Below are 21,637 nucleotides of genomic sequence, written 5' to 3' on the forward strand. Positions count from 1 at the left end.
AATCGTACCATGGTAGAATTTGAATTCAATTTACCTATCAGCAATGTGGTTGACTCTTAACAATTAGAGATGGGAAGTAAATGCTGACCTAACCAGTGATGCCTGCATCCCATGAATGAATGAAAAAATTGTTAATGTTCATTCAGAGAATGATGAATGGTCTACAGGCCCCTGATCAATAAACAAAATGTGGGCTGAAGTATAATGTAAGAAATATTGGGTGATTGTGGTAAAGATACAACAATAGTAAAGGGTTATTTTAATCTACATTTGAACTAGAAAAATCAGATTGGCAATAGTAGTTTTGTTTCTTCGAGTAATACATGCTGGAACAAACCAGGTAACAGGGTTTACTGGACTTGGTATGGTGTAATTATACAGGATTGTTTTTGTATATTCATTCATGTCACTGGCTAGGCCATCATTTATTGCCCATCCCTAACTGCCTTGGACAAGATTGTGATGAATTGCCTTCTTGCATTCCCATGTGGATTTTAGCTACTTAAATAATTATCACTGAAAATCACTGAACACTGCAAGAGCCAGTAAAAGTCAATCAGATCAATATGAGTATTAAAGAGAACATCTCTCAATTTTCAGAGGACTAATAGCAATTGAGAAGTACAGTGTCATGTAAATGTTTCTCAAATATGGTGTTGTGCATTTAATTCAGTGTTTCTTGTATCACCAAAGCCTTTGTACTGTCTTGCATCAGTTAAAATTTCTGTGATACAATATGGCTTGTGGAAAGTTTAAACTGTTGTCATTTTGGCACAAAGAGAGCCACTGAAATGAAAAGAAATTAGAATCCCATATCAAATCTAATTCCATTGTCCATTCACATACACTGCTTATTCATAGCTCTACTGACTCGAAATTGATTCATTTTCATAAAATCAGAACGTATACTACAGATAAATATGAGCCTAATGGCCACCAAATAAAATCTCATGAATAAGAGACCTGGGAGCACTCAACATCAGGAGACAACCTGCAACAGTAACTCAACTGATGTTGACAGATGTTCCTTCATCCCTGCAGAGGTGAATACCCACATAACAAGTGATGCCATTCCTTTTAATTGTCAAACATGATGATATTCATCAGCAGCTAAGAGTATTGGAAAATAAATTCAGCTTTTGAAATGACAGCATTAACTGTCAGCACTCATGGGTTAATGCACTCAGGCAACTTGGCGAACAACTTTCATATTCCACAGTTTGCTTCGGCATGAATGCGTCTTATTTCTCTGTACATAAATCATGGCCATTGTCTCTGCCCTTTCAGATTTTAGTCATTTTAAAAATATATCATTTAATATTATTGTATTTTAGATTAACAAGTTAAGTGTCACAGAGTGTACAAGATAAAGTAATAATCAACAAAATCCAGTCTAGGTGTAAACAGAATGTTTCATTGTTCCACATTATACAAGAAACTAGTAACAATTGCTGACTTTTGCTGCAATCAGTTGTCTTCTAGTTTCTTAATAAATAGCAACTTTATATCGTGGACACAGAGATCTATAGCTTCTGTGATGCAACAATTCCTAGTTTTTTCTTCTGAATGAAACATGCTTTGAAACATATAGAATTCTTAGGGGGCTTGGCAGGATAAATGTTGCCAGAGAATGTTCCCCATGTGGGAGAGTTTAGGATCAAAGGGCATAGAATGAAGGCTACCAATTTAAGAATGACATATGGAGAAATTTGTTTTTACAGATGGTTGAGAGTCTTTGGAACTCCTTGCCACAGAGAGCTTTTGGGTAGAGTCCTTCGGTGTATCTATAAGGTTGAGATAGATATATTCTTGTCTAGTAGGGACAATCAAGCATTATGGGGAAAGAGTAGGAAAGTGGAATAAAGCATGTCACATAAGGGGTGGCACTGCCTACTCCTGTTCCTATTTCTTGTGGTCATAAAAAAATGCTTACAGGGTTGATTGACAATTGCTGTGAGTAATAACCATGACAATGAAGGCATAAACAAATCTTCAAATATTGTACATTATTAACTTGCTCCAATAAGGTGATGTCTACTAGTTTATGTGAGCAAATTAGTGTTGTTTAAAAACTTTTAGGATTTTAGGCATAGTAGGCAATACCACATTCAACTAAGGGCTAGAACTGACATTACAGTTTTCCACAACTTAATATAATACGAACTCTACAGGAAGAAATGTTCCCACAAGAGAAATGTAAATTTAATTTAAATAAATACACCTTTCAAATTGGAACAGGTTAACATTTAAATATTTATGGATATTGCACTCAACAGTCCATTTTCATAAGCTCTGTAAAGCTTCTCCTTTGTAATAGATGCAGTCATGACACCATTGTCCCACACCAGGTATAAGTTTCACTGATGTTAGAACTTAAACTGCTAAAATAAAACCTCAAATGTTCTTCAATTAAGATTTTGTAAGGTAGCTAAGGTCTAAATTTAAAGGTGCATTTCAGCTCTCTAAGGGTAACTTGCCTGTGCAGGAAGTTGATATGGGTATAGTTCTGATCAATACCTTTTTCACAAAAGGGAGGGACAAAGAAGAGATTGCAATCATGAAGCAGTGGTAAATATTAGATGAAGAGGAAACTTTGAAGCATTAACATATTTAAGAGTGGATAAATCCCCAGCCTGGATGAAAAGTATCCTAGCAAATAAAAAAACCAAGAATGAAAATACTCAAGAATCTGACCATCACATTCAAATCCTTTTTGCTTACACATGTAGTGCTAGAGGACAGGAGGGCAGCTAATGTTGTGTCATGATTTAAAAAGAACTGTGGTATAGTCATAAAGTCACTGGAGTAGTCATCTAGAAACCTAAGTTTATTTTTCTGGCAACATACATTTGTATTCCACCAAATAGTGACCATGTAACCACTGTCAATTGCTGCAAAAACCCATCAGATTCACTAATGCCTTTTAGGGAAAGAAATCTGCCATCCTAATTGGTCTGACTTTCATGTGATACCAAACTAACTGCAGTGCAGTTGACTTTTAACCGCCTTCTAGACATTTAGGCTTAGTCAGTAACTGCTGGCCCAGCCAGTAATACTCACATCTCATGAGCAAATAAGAAAGGGGATATTGGGGTAATTACTGGTTAGTCAACCTCACCTCAATGGTGAGAAAATTGCTGGAATAAATTCAGAGAATAGGTAAATCTTATTAAGAAAGACAAAGTTTAATCAAAGACGGCAAGATTTCTTAAAGCAAAGTCACGTCTAACTAACATTATTGAAATTTTGAGGCAGTAACTAGAAATGTTGATGAGTGTCGTGCATTTCATTGCATCTACAGGGATTTTGATAAGGTCCAACAAAAGCAGCGATGTAAAAAAATGTAATGGTCATGGAATCCAAAGCAAGGAAGTAAGTTGGATATAAAATCCAGGCAAGAAGCAAAGAATAATAGTTGAAAAGTGTTTTACAATCCAGACAGCTGTTTTTTGTGCGGCTCCAGAGGGCTCAATACTAGCTCTTTGCATTTTGTCATCTTAACGTGTGACTGATAATGAAGGGCAAAGCTGTAGACTGCAAGAAGATGGCAATGGCCAAATCAGGTGGGCATAACCAGAGATAATGGAAGTCAATACAAAGAAGCATGAGTTTTGGGAAAGGCCAAAATAAATGGTAGGATTGTTAGAAAGATTCTCCTTCACTGTTGTTTCATCAAAATCCTTGAGCCTTCTTTGTAACAGCTCTATTAACGTACTTAAACACCACATGGATAACCACATTTTAAGAAGGCAGTTCATTATCAGCTTTTCAAGAGCAGGTGGGGATAAACTTGGAAACATAGAATGGGCTAGGATAGGCTACAAACACTGGCCTAGCTAGTGGTCCCTCAACTCATGAATGAATAGAAAAATGTTGAGAAGCAGTAGGGCATTAGATTGCTTGTCCACAGATCACTGAAGATGGTTGGACACATAAATAAGGTGGACAAGAAGATATATGAAATTCTTTCGTTTGTTGCCTGGTAAGGAGGCATTGCTTGAGCTGTTAAAACATTGGTTGGGTTACAAATGAAACAATACATGCAATTCTGGCCACTGCACAATCGGAATGTTGTCATCACATTACAAAGGTTCTGGGGAGATTAACAATGATGTTGCATGGACAAAATTTTAGTTATGAAGGAAGATTAGATAAGCTAGGGCCTTTACTTTAAAGCAAGGAGGTTAAAGACTGTAAGAAGATCCATCTATTATAAAATACCATATTTTTCCATTTATTGATAAACAAATTACAACAGAACAAATTCACCCAAAAGGTTATGTTAAATGGGGTTAGTTTTTACATGTTTACAGATGTAACATGGGCACAGATATGAAATGATTACACGAAACCTGAAATAGTTACAAGAATAACCACAGATCTAACACATTGGAAAGCATTTGCCTTGGTACTTACAGCTAATCAGCTCTTCATTGGTATCTTGATTTAAAATGTGCAAATAAATTACCTTACATGCAGCAAGTGAATATGTCAGCAATACCTAGGTCAAATATGCTGTCACGTGTGGTCACATAAACACCAGAAGCAGCCAATTCTTGTAATTACACACTCTTCTTCTGAAGATCAGCTGGTTCTCTGTGAGAACTCCTTCTGCCAAGATGTGAGAATTCATTCTTTGATTACACTATAGGTCTCTGTTCATAGAAACATAGAAGATAGGAGAAGGAGGTCATTTGACCCTTTGAGCCTGCTCCACTATTGTTCAGGATCATGGCTGATCATCCACTCAATAGCTTAATCCTGCTTTCTCCCTATAACCTTTGATCCCATTCATCCCAAGTGCCAGATCCAGTCACCTTTTGAATACATTCAATGTTTTGGCATCAACTACTTCCTGTGGTAATGAATTTGACCAGCTCACCACCCTTTGGATGAAGAAATGTCTCCTCAACTCTATTGTAAATTATCTACCCAGAAACCTTATACTGCGACCCCTGGTTCTGGACATATCCACCACCGAGAGCATCCTCTCTACAAATATCCTTTTCAGTGCTGTTAGAATTTTAAAAGTCTCTATGAGATCCTTTCCTCATTTGTCTGAAGCCCAGCTAAAGCAATCCCAACCTCGTCAATCTTTTCTCATAAGTCAGACCCACCATCCCCAGAATCAGCCTGTTAAACCTCCGCCGCACTCCCCCGAGAGCAAGACCATCCTTCCTCAGAAAAGGAGACCAAAATTGCCCACAATATTCCAAGTGTGGGTCTCATCAAGGCCTGTGCAACCATAACAATACACCCCTGCTCCTGTACTCAAAACCTCTTGCAATTAAGGCCAACATACCATTTGCCTTCTTTTAATCTTATCATTTAATCTTTTAAACCCCTAGAGGAAGGGATTGTGTTATGCTGAAAAGCCTCACCATCCTATGAAACTTCTTTTAAAGCATAATGCCAATTAACTGGAGTACAATCCTATAACTTATCTCTGTTCAAGCCTAATCCTCATAATTATGATGTTTGCCTTGATAATGTTAGCTCTCAGCTTGATATGTTCATCAAGTCTAATTTTTAAAAACTAGTGGATAAGTGTTTCTTCATCAGCACTTTCTGAACTTTCTGAGCAGTTTTGTTGAATTTCAAATTGTAATTGAGACCCTTTCTTGTCCTATTGAGGAAAGTAAGTAAAGTGAATAAAATTATGACCATGAATAAGAATGTCTTATTCTCCTTGTTGGATGGGTCCATATGCAGGGGCATATAGGTAAGAGGTAGTAGGTTTAGTGTAGACTCGATGGGATTTGGAGAAAATTGTATTATTCGAGGATGACAAGCATCTGACTAAAGGACTGTGCCTTGTGAAGATGGGAGAGGCAGGGCCTTCATAACATTTGAAAAATAATTTTGATCTTATATTGAAGTGCCATAACCTGCAGCCCAAGTACGGAAAAGCAGAATGAGATTGGATGGCTCCTTGCCAGTCTATGCAGATGTGTTGGGCTAAATGGCCTCCTTCCAAGCTGTAAATTTCTAGACATCAGCAAAGATTGATTCTACTAATAGCAGTGATGAGCAGCATTCACTGGGAGCACATCTCATATTATTATAAAACAACATCCAGTGGCTTTCTGTGGAAATTAATGGTCCAGAACTTATGACGCACATGCTGGTGATTTTTTGAGATTATAAAAATGTCAGTTTGCAGGATCACTTTTAAAATCACTCCTAACAGTCATTGGCACCAAACAATTCAAACGCGGACTGTTGCAATGTTATACCCCACAGTTAATAATCATAAAATCGTTGAATGATGCTCAAGTACACTGGACTATTTATAAGCAAATCCCTCTGGAAAGGCATGTTGCCCATTAACAGATGTTAATCATTTAATTGGAGTGATATTTCAACAGACTTTCAAATTTAACAGTGCATTCATAGGTCTCTTGAGTTTGCTGAAACACAATGACAAAAAACAAAACAACACCGCATTAATTGAATGGACTGATTGAAACTATGGAAATATTACATTAAATACTCAATATTGTCAGCTGCCATTCAAATGCGTTCAATTTTCACCGGATTGCAGAAGCCCCATTCATGGGACTCAAACTGAGAAGTGACCTTGCTTTGAAGCCTGATCCAGGGTGGCATTTGCCAGCTGCAGGTAGTCAAGCCACAGCAGCCAACCAAACATGTTTGGCTGCCACCCTCAAGAGCTGCTGGCTCAGTCAGAAGGCTGGCTGTTTGATAGCACCACTGCCAATGGTGACCGCTGATCAGGCTGCAGCTGGGCAGAAAGGGCCATTCAATGGCCAAGCTCCCTTGGGGTGGGGGTGGGGTGGTGGGTAAAAATTGTTGTTGAAAGCTAGGGCAAGGTAGGGAGAACCTCATTCATAGAGTAGAATGGGTGCTAGAGATATAGCCGCAAGTCTCCATGGACAATGGAGTGTCCCGACATCAGCATCTCCCCTTCTAGAATCTGCTAATAGACCATCAGGTTTTGTTGGCAACCTTCTCACACAGTGGTGGGACCTCAAACAGGTGGTGCTAAACTGGCTCTGGATGAGCATCTGATCTTCTGACAAAATGGCATGATAGCAGAAGATACTTCACACCCTTCAACATTTTCTTATTCTATTTTGGTAGCTTTACCACACCCAAACCATCTGCAGTAGATCCGAACTAATGTCCCAGGACTATGGCTTTTCATCTGACATGAAATAAGTTGTTATTAGGGAAGAATTTTGTGACTTCACCATCATGAAGATGGCCATATTTCACTCAAGAGTTGAATGGAGGCACTTTTTTTTGCCTTTGTTTGTGGAATGTGGGCATTGCTAGGTCAACATTTATTGCTCATCACAAATTCCCCTAGAGAAGGTGAGCTGCTTTTCTGAACCGCTACTGCAATGGTAGAGCTTAAATGCTCAGGAGAATGAGGGAGTCTGGTGACTTACTGCAGTGAATCTTTTAGATTGTATACGTTGTTGCTACTGTGTGCTAATGAAGAATGGAATTAATGTTGAAGGTGGTGAATAGAAGTAAGCTGTTTTGCCCTGATGGTGTCAAGATTATTGAGCTTTGCTGGATCTGCACATATCCAGACAAATGAGGAGTATTCCATCATACCCCTGGCATATACCTTGTAGATGGTGGACAGGCTATGGGGAGACAGGAGGTGAATCACATATCTCAGAATTTCTAGCTTTCGAGCTAATTTTATAGCTACAGCCTCTACATGGTTGGAAGAGAATGTCACTAGGCCTGAAACATTAACTCTGTTTTTTTTACCTTCACAGATGCTGCCAGACCTGCTAAGCTTTTCCAGCAACTTTGTTTTTGTATCTACATGCTTGGCTCCATCCAGTTTTAGTTCATGGCAATCACCAGGCATCAACAGTGGCTCAGTGACTGAGTTTTGAATGTTATGCAGGCTGCTGATAGTTAATTGTGTCACCAGGTAGCAGGGAGTTCCTCATCTCCCTACCGCCATTGACTAGGGATAACAAAATGTCACTGATCTCTACCACTTTTCTTCTGCACATTTCATATTAGCAATGCAGTGTTCAGCAAAATAAAAGTTTTATTCCTCAAAATAAATGAAAACTAGCCTTCAAATTAAACTGAGCAACTGAGGAATGGTTATCCTGATATCACAAGTAGTTGTCCTTTGGCTAGTATGATTCAAATTAATGATTGGAAGAGTGTAAACTACATAACCCTAGAAAGAAGGCATATCAACAAGTGCTCAGAGTCAGATGGTAATCTTCATCAAGATGATCCATGTCAGTGTTTTATTCATCACGGAGCTGTCATCTTCAGTCAGGAGATGGAAGACAAGAGATTGAAGAAAAACTCAGGGAAGAGTTCCATAGCACTTTGGCTAGAAATGCTACCTTCGTAACTTTAATGACATTAACACATTTCTGTGTTAACTGTCAGTGCCTCTTCTGGTATCAGTGAGATATCCTCGATTGTCATATATACTTGTATACTTTTTGCCTACTTAACCAACATCATAAATAAACTGCTGCTTCTTAGCAATGAAATATCTGAAATTTCCTTAAGGGTAGTCAACTGTCTGAATGAATTTACTGTGGTCACAAAGCCCCAAAATCTAACAAAGGTGTTTGACAATGGTGGGTGGTGAGATGAATATTTGAAGAGTGTGCAGAAAGAGAAGATTGCGTGTAATTGCAATGTAACTGTGTGAGAATGATGTGTGTCAATAGGCTCTTGCCAGTTTGCAAGTTAGGATTGTTCAAGATGGCAAAGATAATATTCCAAGTTGAGGAGATAAACATTTCTCATTTCTGAGGATTTAACCTTATCAATTCTTTGCCAGTAATGTGTTCAAGAATCAAATAAATTCCCTCAAAAATTTACACTTTGCATTCAGGGAAAGCTCTTTGCCTTGAGGGCATTTTCAAACTGTTTTGACAGTTGTGTTCTTCAACTATTACCCTACGTATCAATATGTCCTCCATGTGGCATATGACACCTTCTAGACCTTCAAGTGCATTGAACATAGCCCGTTGGAAAATCTCTGTGGCTTATGTAATTCTGAATGGCATTCTATTTAGGTAAAATTTCCTCAAGTAGAGCAATAAATGTAGCATGCAGTCTTGACTGTTCCTCTAATGCAACCTGCTTGAACCCACTGTTGCATGGAGTTTCAGGAAAAGCTTTACTTTTAACAATGTAACTAAATTCTCAATAACTATAGACATTAAATAGATTTCCATCATTACGGCCTTATTTAGCTATTCTACTCTAACATATAGAATCTATACAGTTTGGAAGCAGGCCATTCAAGTCCACATTGACCATCCAAAGACCTATTCCATCCCTGTAACATTGCGTTTCCCATGGCTAATCCATCTAGCCTGCATACTCTGGGCAATTTAGCACGACCAATCCACCTAACCTGCACATCTTTGGGTTGTGGGAGGAAAGTCACCCAGACATGGGGAGAGTATGCAAACTCCACACACAGTCACCCAAGGCTCGAATCAAAGCCAGGTCCCTGGTACTGTGAGGCAGCAGTGCTAACCACTGAGACATCATGTCACCCATATATCCTAATGGCCATTTGATTTGGGCACAAGTTGCATCTGATCTTGATATATCAAGGGATGTATAATCTTACAGGGTGTACCGATACATAATGGCTTAATATACGTCCTTAACTTGAGGCTATATTTGCTATTAATTTTATCCAATCCAATGAAAAAATTAAGGTATCTCAGATTGGAACAATTCTCAAAATATGTTCAAACATATTTAAGAGAACTTATGTCTCCTTTTATATTTTGGTTATTTCTCCTCTTTAATAGATGGTGGTGTTCCCCTGTGTCTGCTGCCCTTCTGCTTTTAGATGGAAGCACTTGTGGCTTTGGAAGATGCTATCTGAGGATCTTTGGTGAATTTCTGCAGTGCATCTTGGCGATGGAATACACAGCTGACTCTGAGCATTGGTGGTGGAGCAACTGGATGTTTGTCAATGTGATGCCAATCAAGCTGGCTGCATTTTCCTGAATGGTTTCAAGCTTCTTGTGTGTTGTTAGAGCTGCACCCATCTAGGCAACTGAGAAGTATTCCATCACATTCCTGATTTGTGCCTTGTAAATGTTGGTCTGCATTTGGCATAATGAGGAGGTAAGTTACTTGCTGCAGTATTCTTAGCCTCTGGCCTGCTCTTATAGCCATTGTATTTATGATGAGCCCAGTTGAGATTCAGGTCAATGGTAACCACCAGAATATTAGTATTGGGGTATTTAGTCATGGTAACAGTATGCCAGAAGAGGCCTCACCATCATCAACATAATGTCCCAACTCCTACGCTCAAATGTCTGAGTAATGAAGGTAAGTATGCTAAATAGCTTCCTAACCTTTTATCTCAAGAGGGTTGGAATATAAAAGCAGCGATGTGCTTCTGAGGCTTTATAGAGCTCTAGTTAGGCCCCATTTAGAATACTGTGTCCAATTTTGGGCCCCACACCTCAGGAAGGACATACTAGCCCTGGAGACTGTCCAGCGGAGATTCCCACGGATGATCCCTGGAATGTTAGGTTTAACGTATGATGAACGGCTAAGGATCCTGGGATTGTACTCATTAGAGTTTAGAAGGTTGAGGGGAGATCTAATAGAAACTTACAAGATAATGAATGGTTTAGAAGGGGTGGATGCTAGGAAGTTGTTTCCGTTAGGCGGGGAGACCAGGATCCGTAGGCACAGCCATAAAATTAGAGGGGATAAATTTAAAACTGAAATGAGACGACATTTCTTCCACCAGAGAGTGGTGGGCTTGTGGAATTCATTGCCACGGAGTGCAGTGGAGGCCGGGACGTTGGATGCCTTCAAGGCAGAGATTGACAAATTCTTGATCTCAAAAGGAATCAAGGGTTATGGGGAGAGTGCAGGGAAGTAGAGTTGAAATGCCCATCGGCCATGATTTAAATGGCGGAATGGACTTGATGGGCTGAATGGCCTTACTTCCACTCCTATGTCTTATGGTCTTATGGTCTTATGGTCTAACCACCCTGCTATCTGTGACACAATTTTCAAGGAATTTTGTACCTGGATCCCTCAGTCTTTCTGTTCTACAACACTACCCGGTGTCCTACCACTAATTGTATAAGTCCTGCCCTTGTTTGTTTTACCAGAATGCAATACCTCGGATTTATCCACATTAAACTCCATCTGCTGCTCTTTAACCCATTGACCCAATTGATCAAGATCTCTTTGTAATGTTAGATATCTTTCCTTAATGTCAACTATTCCACCAATTTTGGTGTCATTGGCAACTTAGCAATCATGTCTTCCATATTCTCATCCAAATCATTTATATAAATGACAAACAAAAGTGGATCCAGCATCAATCCCTATGGAATACTGCTTGCCACAGGTCTCCAAGCCAAACAACAACACTTCACCATCACTTTCTGACTCCATTAGGAGAGGCAGTAATGCAGAGACTCGAACAAACAGTTCTGCCAACCATCCAACACAAACTTTGGGTCCGCTACATGGATGACACCTTTGTCATCACTAAACAAAACAAATTAGAAGAAACCTTCAAGACCATCAATAATCCCCTTACTGGCATAACATTCATAAAAGAGGAGGAAAACAATAACAAACTGCCATTCCGAGATGTCACAGTAGAGCGAACAGTCAATGGGGATCTTCAAACCAACGGCTGCAGGAAAACAACACATACGGACCAAATACTGAACTACAGGAGCAACCATCCCAACACCCACAAACGAAGCTGCATTAGAACATTATTTCAACAAGCCACCACACACTGCAGCACAGAGGAACTACAAAGAGCAGAAGAAAATCACCTGTACAGCATATTCAAAAAGAACGGGTTCCCAATGAACACAGTCCGCCGATTTCTTAGCAACAAACCCAAACAAATAGACAAAACTTGCCCAGAAACCATAACCACTCTCCCCTACATCAAAGACATCTCGGAAATGACTGCCAGACTACTCAGACCTCTTGGCATCAGGGTAGCCCACAAATCCACCAACACACTAAAACAGCAGCTAATGAACTTAAAAGACCCTATATAGACAAGAAGCAAAATGAATGTCATTTACAAAATACCTTGCAAGAACTGTGACAAACACTACATTGGACAAACAGGCAGAAAGCTAGCCACCAGGATACATGAACATCAACTAGCCACAAAAAGACATGACCCACTATCACTCGTATCCTTACATACAGATAAGGAAGGACACCACTTTGAGTGAGGCAACACATCCATCCTACGACAAGCCAAACGGAGACACGCACGAGAATTCCTGGAAGCGTGGCATTCCAACCGGAACTCCATCAACAAATACATTGATTTGGAGCCCATCTACCACCATCTGAGAAAAAGAACCAGAAATGCCATCACCAACACAGGAAATGACATCACCAACCCAAGGAAACCTAAACACATAAATAGAAAGCAGGACATAACACCAGTACTTCACCAGAGGCTCACTGATGATGTTACCTAGAATGGTGATGAAATATCTGAAAACGAACCTTCCAGCTCAGCTAGCACACTTACATCCAGAACCTCAACCTGAGCTACAAATCTTCTCAAAACTTGCTTCCATTAAGTCAATTCTTTTTCCAGATGGCAATATATGTTGTGCTTTTGTTTAAGAACAGGTGTAAGGAGAACTCAGGAACTATGGAACTGTGAGTCAGACTTCAGTGGTAGATAAGTTGTTGGAAGTGATTCCGAAAAATAGGATTAGACATGCCTAGTGCTGCTCCTAGCATGCCCTCCTGCACTCTCTACTAAATCAGGATTGATCCTCTGGCTTGATGATAATGGGTTATCGAGAGGTATGCCAGGCCATGAGATTGCAGATTATACTGGAGTACCATTGTGCTGCTGTTGATGGTTCACAGTTCCTTATGAATGCCCAGTCTTGAGGTGCTCAATCTGTTCGGGATCTGTCCCATTTAGCACAGTGATAGTGCCACGTAACACACTAGAGTATATTTTCAATGTGAAGGCAGGACTTCATCTCCATGAAAGCTGTTTGGTGATCACTCTTTACTGATACTGTCCTGGATATGCATCTGCAGCTGACAGATTGGTAAGGATGTGATAAGGTATGTATTCCCTTTTGTTGGTTCCCTCACATCTGCTGCAGGCATAATCTATGAGTTATGACCTTTAGGACCTAACCAGCTTGATCAGAACATTGAAATCTCCCTCCCAGAGAACATTTTGAGGCCTTGCCACTCTCAAGCATTGTTCAACATGGAGGAATACTAATTTATCAGCCAAGGGAGGACAGTACGTTGTAATCAGCAGGAAGTTCCTTTTCCCATGTTTAACCTGGAACCTTGAGATTTCATGGGTTCCAGAATCAATTTTAAGGACTCCCAGGGTGATTGTCACCTAACTGCACACCAGAATACCACCAGAACTGCTGGGTCTGCCCTGTCAAATGAGACAAGACACAGCTAGGGATGGTGATGTGGTGTCTGGGACAGTGCCTGTCAGGCAATGATTCCATGAGTGTGGCCATGTCAGGCTGTTGCTTGAATAATCTTTGAGATACCTCTCCCAACGTTGGCTTTCAGCTCTCCCACTAGCACTCAGATGTTACACCTTCATAGTAACTGATACAATGGAATGAGATTCAACCACATTGCTATCGGCTTGGAGTCACACGTAGGCCAAACTAGATGAGGATGACAGATTTCCTTCCCTGAAGGATATAAGTGAACCACATGGGGTTTTCTGACCATCATCAATAGTTCATGACCATCAGTTGATTCTTAATTCTTAGATTTTTAATTGAATTCAAATTCCACCATTTGTCATGGTGGGATTCAAACCTGAGTCACCAGAACGTTAGCTAAATTGCTGGATTTATAGTCCAGCACTAATAGTCCCTTAATAGCCCATCAATCACCCCCATATTTTGCTCTGTGGGCCAAATGTGTAAACTGAGAGATATACTGGATGAAAAGGGTTATTACTCCATCAACATGCAATTTGTGTACAACCATGCACAGACATTATCTCCGTGAAAGCCTACTATTCTGGCAGCAACCACATACCTTCATCCTGAGGTAACCAGCTGTTCTCAACATCTGTAACCACTACAGAAAATTGGATGTCAGAGTACTCTCTACACATGTCGCTCACAATTCCATTCCGTCACTTGACCATGTGTAGACAGTCCACCTGTCAAAAGAGTGATGCACTCCTGAAAAAATCATCAGCACTAATTTGTAACCTAGAGCAATGACTAGACAACTGGGGGTGGGAGTTCACCAATGCCAACCCAAGCAGGTATCCCAATTCACACTGATTCACTTTACACTCCACCCCCTTGCTATCATGAGAAGGCAATTATTGCCACCAGACATTTGAAGCCAGCTGTGAAGGTAGGTGGAAAATTGGAGGAAATTAAAGAGGAGGTAAAGTCAATGTTCTGGGTTCCTTTACTCTGAATTTGCAGGCAACTACCAAGATGTCAGTTTGCATTTTAAGACATCAGCTCTTCATATCCTTTCTTCATGATTCCCCAAATTTTAGTCCCTCTTCTATGTAGCAATATAGCATTCTCTTTGCCAAAATCTGAAATAAAAGGCAACGTAAAAAAATTCCATAACAGAATTATGAACAGCATATCCAATAATAGCAATAAATGTGAACTATTCACACCTGTTTGTTTCCTTAAGTGCCTGTCTTCTCTTTAATTGCCTAGCCGAGTGCTCCACTGCAATGCTATCCTTGGGGCTGCAGATCAAGCTAGATCAATAGCTTGACTGCAGCTTCTTCCCTTATTATTGCTCTTCTGCAGTGAATGGTGAGAAGACCAGTTTCGAGTTTGAATTTATGCAGCTCATTTCTTTCTCAAGGCGGATGATTTTCACCAGAGACCCAGTTGAGAGATGATAGATTCCATCACAGTTTCACAGTTTACAAAAAAAATTAACAACCTTACAGATTCTGTGGCCAACTCAAGTCCTTTTCGTCTCAGAAGAAAAAAGATAACATTTAATTGTAGCCCACTGAACCCAAGGATTTGCACAGATGCACCTCAAATTTATCATGTTCAAATTATTGCAGTTTTAAGTTAGTTTGACCATTTAAAATGAATATAACTGTGAAATTCTGTGGAGTTCTCTGGTGAAACAGAACAGCAGCAACTCACACTTTTTCTCTGAAGAAATCTTGCAGAATCTTGAGGCAGTTTCATTTGCATACCAACATTTCGCAAGTGTTGACATATCAAGTTCTCACAATTATATTAATAAGTGATGCCGGTCTATGCATGGTTACGCACCTAGTTACACATCTACAACAGTGGTTTTGTTTAATGTTGTCAGCCTTTTCAACTGTTTAAATTGAAAATCCACTTGTGGGATATTGGTTCTTAGTATAATTGGAACAATCTTATCCTCCAACTAAAATAGCTGGTTCTACATTTATTTTTGTTAGTTTACCAGTGAATATGTACACGTGTGGTCTTTTCATCTAGAATGAATGTGTCTCCAATTGAATGTGATCATACAAGAGACATTATAATTGAGATTGGTGTGCTGAGACTAGAAAAGGGTCAATTCACAATCTCATCAGTATTCCACTCATTCCGTATTGTTTGTGAAATTGCACAAATGCTTCACCATCAGCAGTTTCCATTCTCATTCAGTCTGTGAGAATATTATCACATGCCCACATGGAATTCATTTAACTGCATCAGTACGCAAATTAAACATTACCAGTCTTAAGGGTCATTTGTGTAAAACCAGTTTAAGATGTCAATCTGACAAGTGTTCTAGTTATAATTAAAAGTATAATAAAATGTGAGGCTGGATGAACACAGCAGGCCAAGCAGCATCTCAGGAGCACAACACAGCTTTTGTGCTCCTGAGATGCTGCTTGGCCTGCTGTGTTCATCCAGCCTCACATTTTATTATCTTGGAATTTCCAGCATCTGCAGTTCCCATTATCTCTCATAATTAAAAGTATGTTCGGTACAGCTAGTCAAAGTAAACTATATAGCAGCATTGAATTGTATGAGTACTTTGCATGAGATGGCAATAACATTAGCTGGCAGGAGGAAACACTTTGTAAGGTGCATGCTTGAAAGCTGTTGAATGAGGTAGTATGTCTCAAGTTTGCAATCTTCTTGTCCGTTTGTACCCGTGTTTAACATAACATTTACTCTTTCATCATCGCCTGAGAATATCTCACTTCTTTGGTGGATGTCTTAAAATGTCGGAGAGAACTCATTGAACTCATATAGCAACACCTCAAATGGTTAAAGTATCGAGTTATGCTTCAGTTATACAGGGAATGATGAGATTACATCAGGAGTTGTATTGTTAACTTAAAGAGAGGTGTAAATACATTGGAGGCAGTTAAGGGAAGGTTGACCAAACCAATACAGGCACTCCCTGGGTTGCAAACGTCTTCCGTTCTGGAGACCACTCAGAAGTTGATTTGTACGCAAGGTAGAACAAATGTTCATATCTTGGTTATTTAAAATTACGCCTCTGTATGGGATCGTCTTCTCATGAACGAGCATTCATTAGACGGACAGCCTTAAAAGGGTAGATAACAAAGTGTGAAGCTGGATGAACATAGCAGGCCAAGCAGCATCTCAGAAGCACAAAAGATGACGTTTCGGGCCTAGACCCTTCATCAGAAAAGGGGGATGGGGAGAGGGTTCTGAAATAAATAGGGAGTGGGGGGCAATCAAAGATGGATAGAGGAGAAGATAGGTGGAGAGGAGGCAAACAAGTTAAAGGGGCGGGGATGGAGCCTGTAGGGGTGAGTATAGTTGGGGAGGTAGGGGGGGGATAGGTCAGCCCAGGGAGGATGGACAGGTCATGGGGGTGAGATGGCGTTGGGAGGTAGTGAATGGAGGTGCGGCTTGAGGTGAAGGAGGGGATAGATGAGAGGAAGAACAGGTTAGGGAGGTGGGGGCAAGCTGGGCTGGTTTTGGGATGCAGTGGTGGGGGGAGGGGAGATTTTGAAGCTTGTGAAATCTACATTGATACCATTGGGCTGCAGGGTTCCTAAGCGGAATATGAGTTGCTGTTCCTGCAACCTTCGGGTAGCTACCATTGGGCTTCAGTGTTCTCCAGCATCTGCAGCTCCCATTGTCTCTGATACAGTTTTAGCCTTACATCTGCTACAGTTTAGAAGAGTAAGAGAAGGCTTCATTGAAACATATAAGGTCCTGGGTGGCCTTGACAGATAGAAGTGGAGAGGATATTTCTGCTGCAGAAAGAACCTAAAATTAGGCATCATTGTTTAAAATCATCCCTTTTCCTAACCCACTTAAAATAAATGAGGTGAATTTTCTTCACTCAGTGCAGCATGAGTCTTTGGAATTCTCTTCCTAAACGGATGGTGGAAATAGAGGACTGATTACCTTTTAAGGCAGATTCTTGGTAATTAGTGGGATAAACGGTTATCAGAGACAAATGTGGAATTTAACAAATGGCTGAGCACACTCGAAGCACTGAATGTCCCACTCTGCCTCCTTATTCATTAGCTTTCATGTATCAATTTTAGACCGTGTTCACTTAAGTGCTGAACTTGTAGCCACAGTTTCACTTGACTGAATCAACAAGACAACACTTTCAATCATTTCTGTAATCCCTCAAACAACAACCAAAGAATAAAATTCATGTCAACTGTTCATGAATTCCCAGAGTCAAGCCACCACACTGACAGGAGTTTACCACAAGCATGTTATTATTGCAAGTTCAGGCATTTTGTAAGGAAAAGCTACAAGCTGCAAATTTGCACAACGTCTCATAGTAACCTGCAATAAACATACACTTTCATTCTTATATAGCTGTAAGTTGTAAGGGGTGCCTTCCATGTGCACTTGTAGTCCAATGGGACAGGAACACAGAAACTAGGAGTAGGACTAGGCTATTTAGTCCTTCAAGCCTGCTCCGCCATTCAATGTGATCTTGGCTAATCATCCAGATCAATATTCTATTTCTGACTTTCCCCTCTATCCTTTGATTTCCAAGGAATAGACAGGAAGGATAAGTAGGTGTGTAGGTTTTATATGAAAGGAAGAGGTCATGCTTTGTAAAAATTAGTATAGGCTTGGGGATCAAGATGTAGAACCAGTCTGAGCAGAAATAAGAAGTGGCAAGGAAAATAAGTGCCTTCCGGGATTAATCTATAAATACCAAAACAGTAGTTCCACGGTGGGGCACGGTATAAACCAAGAAATACTGCAGAGTAAGAAAGTTCCACAAAAATCATGGATGATTTTAACTTGCATTTAAACTGAATTGATCACATTGGCAAGGGTAGCTTCAAGGGAAAGTTAATTAAATTTTTTATAAATGATTCTTGGAGCAATATATTGGCAAGCCAATGAAGGAGCAGGCTAAAATAAAACAAAGAAAGGTGGATGGTGGAAATATTAAACAAAAACAAAAGTTGCTGGAGAAACTCAGCAAGTCTGGCAGCATCTGTGGAAAGAAAGCAGAATTAACATCTCGAGTCCAATGATCCTTCTTCAAAACCTGGCTGGTTCTGGAGTCTGTGCTAATGGGAACATCCTTTCTGCATCTGCATCAGAGATCCTCCCAGTCCGCAACTTTATCCCCCTCATTCTTCTGACCTCCAGCAAATAAAATCCTGACTGATTCACATTTGTTAGTCCTGCCACCCCAGTATTCAGTCTGGTAAGCCTTTGCTGCTTTCCCTGTATAGCAAGAAGATCCTTCCTCAGACAAGGAGACCAAAAATGCACACAATATTCCAGGTATAGTATCACCAAGATCCTGTACAATTACAGCAAGACATGCCTACTCCTGTACTTGAAACCTATCACTTTGAAGGCCAACATGCTATTTGTCTTCTATTCCAATGCTGCACCTTCACTGACTGGTGCACTTAAATACCCAGGTTTTATTTCACATTTCCCTCTCTCAGCTTATAACCATTCAGATAATAATCTGCCTTCCTGTTTTTGCTACCAATTTGGATGATTTTACATTTATCCATATTGTACTGTATCAGCCACTCATTCAAATTGTACAAATCTCATTGAAACATCTTCACATCCTCCTCACAGTTCAGCCACCACCCAGCCAGTCTGAAAAAAGTGATCCCAGGGTGGTTCTGACGATATTTTCATCAGTTGCTCGTAATCAGTTGCTCATTAGTGCTGATCAACAATTCTAATAGCCATCATTTCTGTTTGAACACAGTGCCTGAATTTTTGCTGCCTTGAGGTTTTTGCAAGTTGTTTCAGTAATTCAGAAGTGAGTAGATATCTGGCTATTTCAACTTGGTATGGGCCACTGACTCATTATTACGCATTGCATTATTTCATAAGATACAGTATCTCCAATTAGGTTTGTAGTTATATGAGCAACTTACTGCAGATGCTATAATCTGTACTGAAAACAAAAAAAAATTTGGAAATTACAGCAGGTCAGGCAGCAACCATGGTGAGAGAGCAAGGTAGCGTTTCAAGTCCCAGACAACTCTTCATCAGAGTTCTGATGAGGAGTCATCCTGACTCAAAACATTGGCTTGTTGTCACTCCATGGATGCTGCCTGCCCTGCTGTGATTTCCAAGTTTGTAGTTGTATTGTACTGGTGGTGCTCTGTGATTGCTTGGTTCAATGAACATTTTGTGTTCAGTCACATGCAACATATATTACAGCTTGCAAATGAAATGTACAGTCCCATGGAGAGTTCTGTTCATGTAATTCATGGGGCGGCACGGTGGCCTCACAGCACCAGGGACCAGCGTTCGATTCAAGCTTCGGGTAACTGTCTGTGCAGAGTTTGCACATTCTCCATGTGTCTCCGTAGGTTTCCTCCCACAGTCCAAAGATGTGCAGTCTAGGTGGATTGGCCATGTTAAATTGCCCGTAGTGTTCAGGGGTGTGTGGGTTATAGGGGGATGAGTCTGGGTGGGATACTCTAAGGGCAGTGTGGACTTGTTGGGCCGAAGGGCCTGTTTCCACACTGTAGGGAATCTTATCTAATCTAATTCCTCCAAGCCTCACACTTACCAAGTAAATATTGAATATTTGGGAGGACAAGCAGAAATTTCAACATAATCATGAGATTTGAAAATTTTAGATGGTTTTAGCCAAAACTGTAAACAGAGGCTAAATAGGTTTGAAAATCCAATTTTAACATGTAACTCTGATCCCAAACGATGTCTATCATAATTTGTACTTTTCTGGAGGTGTTGAAAACACACCTAAGGTGAAAAATTAGATGTAAATCAAGTCCACAAAGGGTGATCTGTCATTTATTTGACATTCTCAATATTCATTCTATTGAAGTTTACAGAATTTAATGTTGGATGAAGAATAGAATACTGGACAGCTCTAAGACCCTGCAAAACCTCTTGGACAATGATACTTTGCAGCCATGTTGTTGGCAATCTGTGTCTTCTCAGTCTGCTAAGATTTCATGCTCTCAGTCTGAGTTTCCACTGAAGCATTCAGGCAATGGGTAGTTTCTGCTGCAGTTGAAGCTGAAACCTCTGCTTTGGCTGAACCTGAAACAATGGCCATCAGCCACTGGTCAGAGCTGGTGGTGTCATGGTAATATCACTGGGCGAGTGGTGCTAGTGAAAGAACAACAATATAGTTCTAAATCAGGATAGAGTGTGGTTTGGAGTGGAACTTCAGCCAGAATGCACCTAACTATATAACTGCAGGTTAGTTTGAGTTGGTGCTGGCTTCACATAATATTAGATGCCAGCTGTGTTTGCATCCAGCCAACATTATGAGAAGTGCTAGATTGCAGAATACAATTATAGAGATGAGCAAGAAGCACAAGCTTTGCTGCATTACCTCCATTCGAAGTGGGGTCGCTGAGCATTGCAATCTCCTTGCTTACTGTCATTTTTTTCCCTCCCAGTCATGAATCATAAATTGGTTACAACACAGCAAAATACCATTTATTCAGTTGCGTACTTGCCAGTTCTCTCCAAGAACTAATTTCACTCACCTACCTTTTCTCCATGCAAATTTTTTCTCTTCAGGTGCCTATCCATTTTCCTTTTGAAAGCCAAGGCTGACTCCACTTCCGCCATTCTCTGAGGCAATGTAGTCAATATTCTACCCATTTGCTGCACAATAAAAAAAATCCTGATTGTATCTCCATTATTTCTTTGGCCAATTTCCTTCGGTCAGTTCCCTTTTGCTTCCTTGTAGTTTGTCAATAGGGGTGTTTCTCCTGACTTAAAATGTATGCCTTTATTTATGAAACTCAGGATTGATTTTGTTTTTAAATCTCTTCTTCAACCTGCCTGTGTAAAGGAAGGCTTGTGCTTTATATATACAAATTAATATCATTTATTTTTGAGTTAGGATTTTTGACCTCAGGCTAATTAACAGTGACGCCTGCTGGTCATAGTGGAAATAGCAGCATTTATCAGATAAATGCATGGCGAAAGAGATGGTGTGAAGAGAATGGTTTCAGTTTTCTGGAGCACTGGGACTGGTTTGGGGTAATTTGGACCAGTATAAACTGGACAGGTTAGGCCTGTGCAGGATCAGGACTGGTATCTATGAGTGCAATATTTGCTAGAGTGGTTTGGGAGGCTGTAAACTAAATTGGCAGAAGGATAGGAAACAATGCAAGGAGTCAGAGGAAGGTGAATCAAGGACAAGAACAAAAGACAGA

The sequence above is a fragment of the Stegostoma tigrinum genome, chromosome 6, assembly GCF_030684315.1.
Source record: "Stegostoma tigrinum isolate sSteTig4 chromosome 6, sSteTig4.hap1, whole genome shotgun sequence".
Classification (NCBI taxonomy): Eukaryota; Metazoa; Chordata; class Chondrichthyes; order Orectolobiformes; family Stegostomatidae; genus Stegostoma; species Stegostoma tigrinum.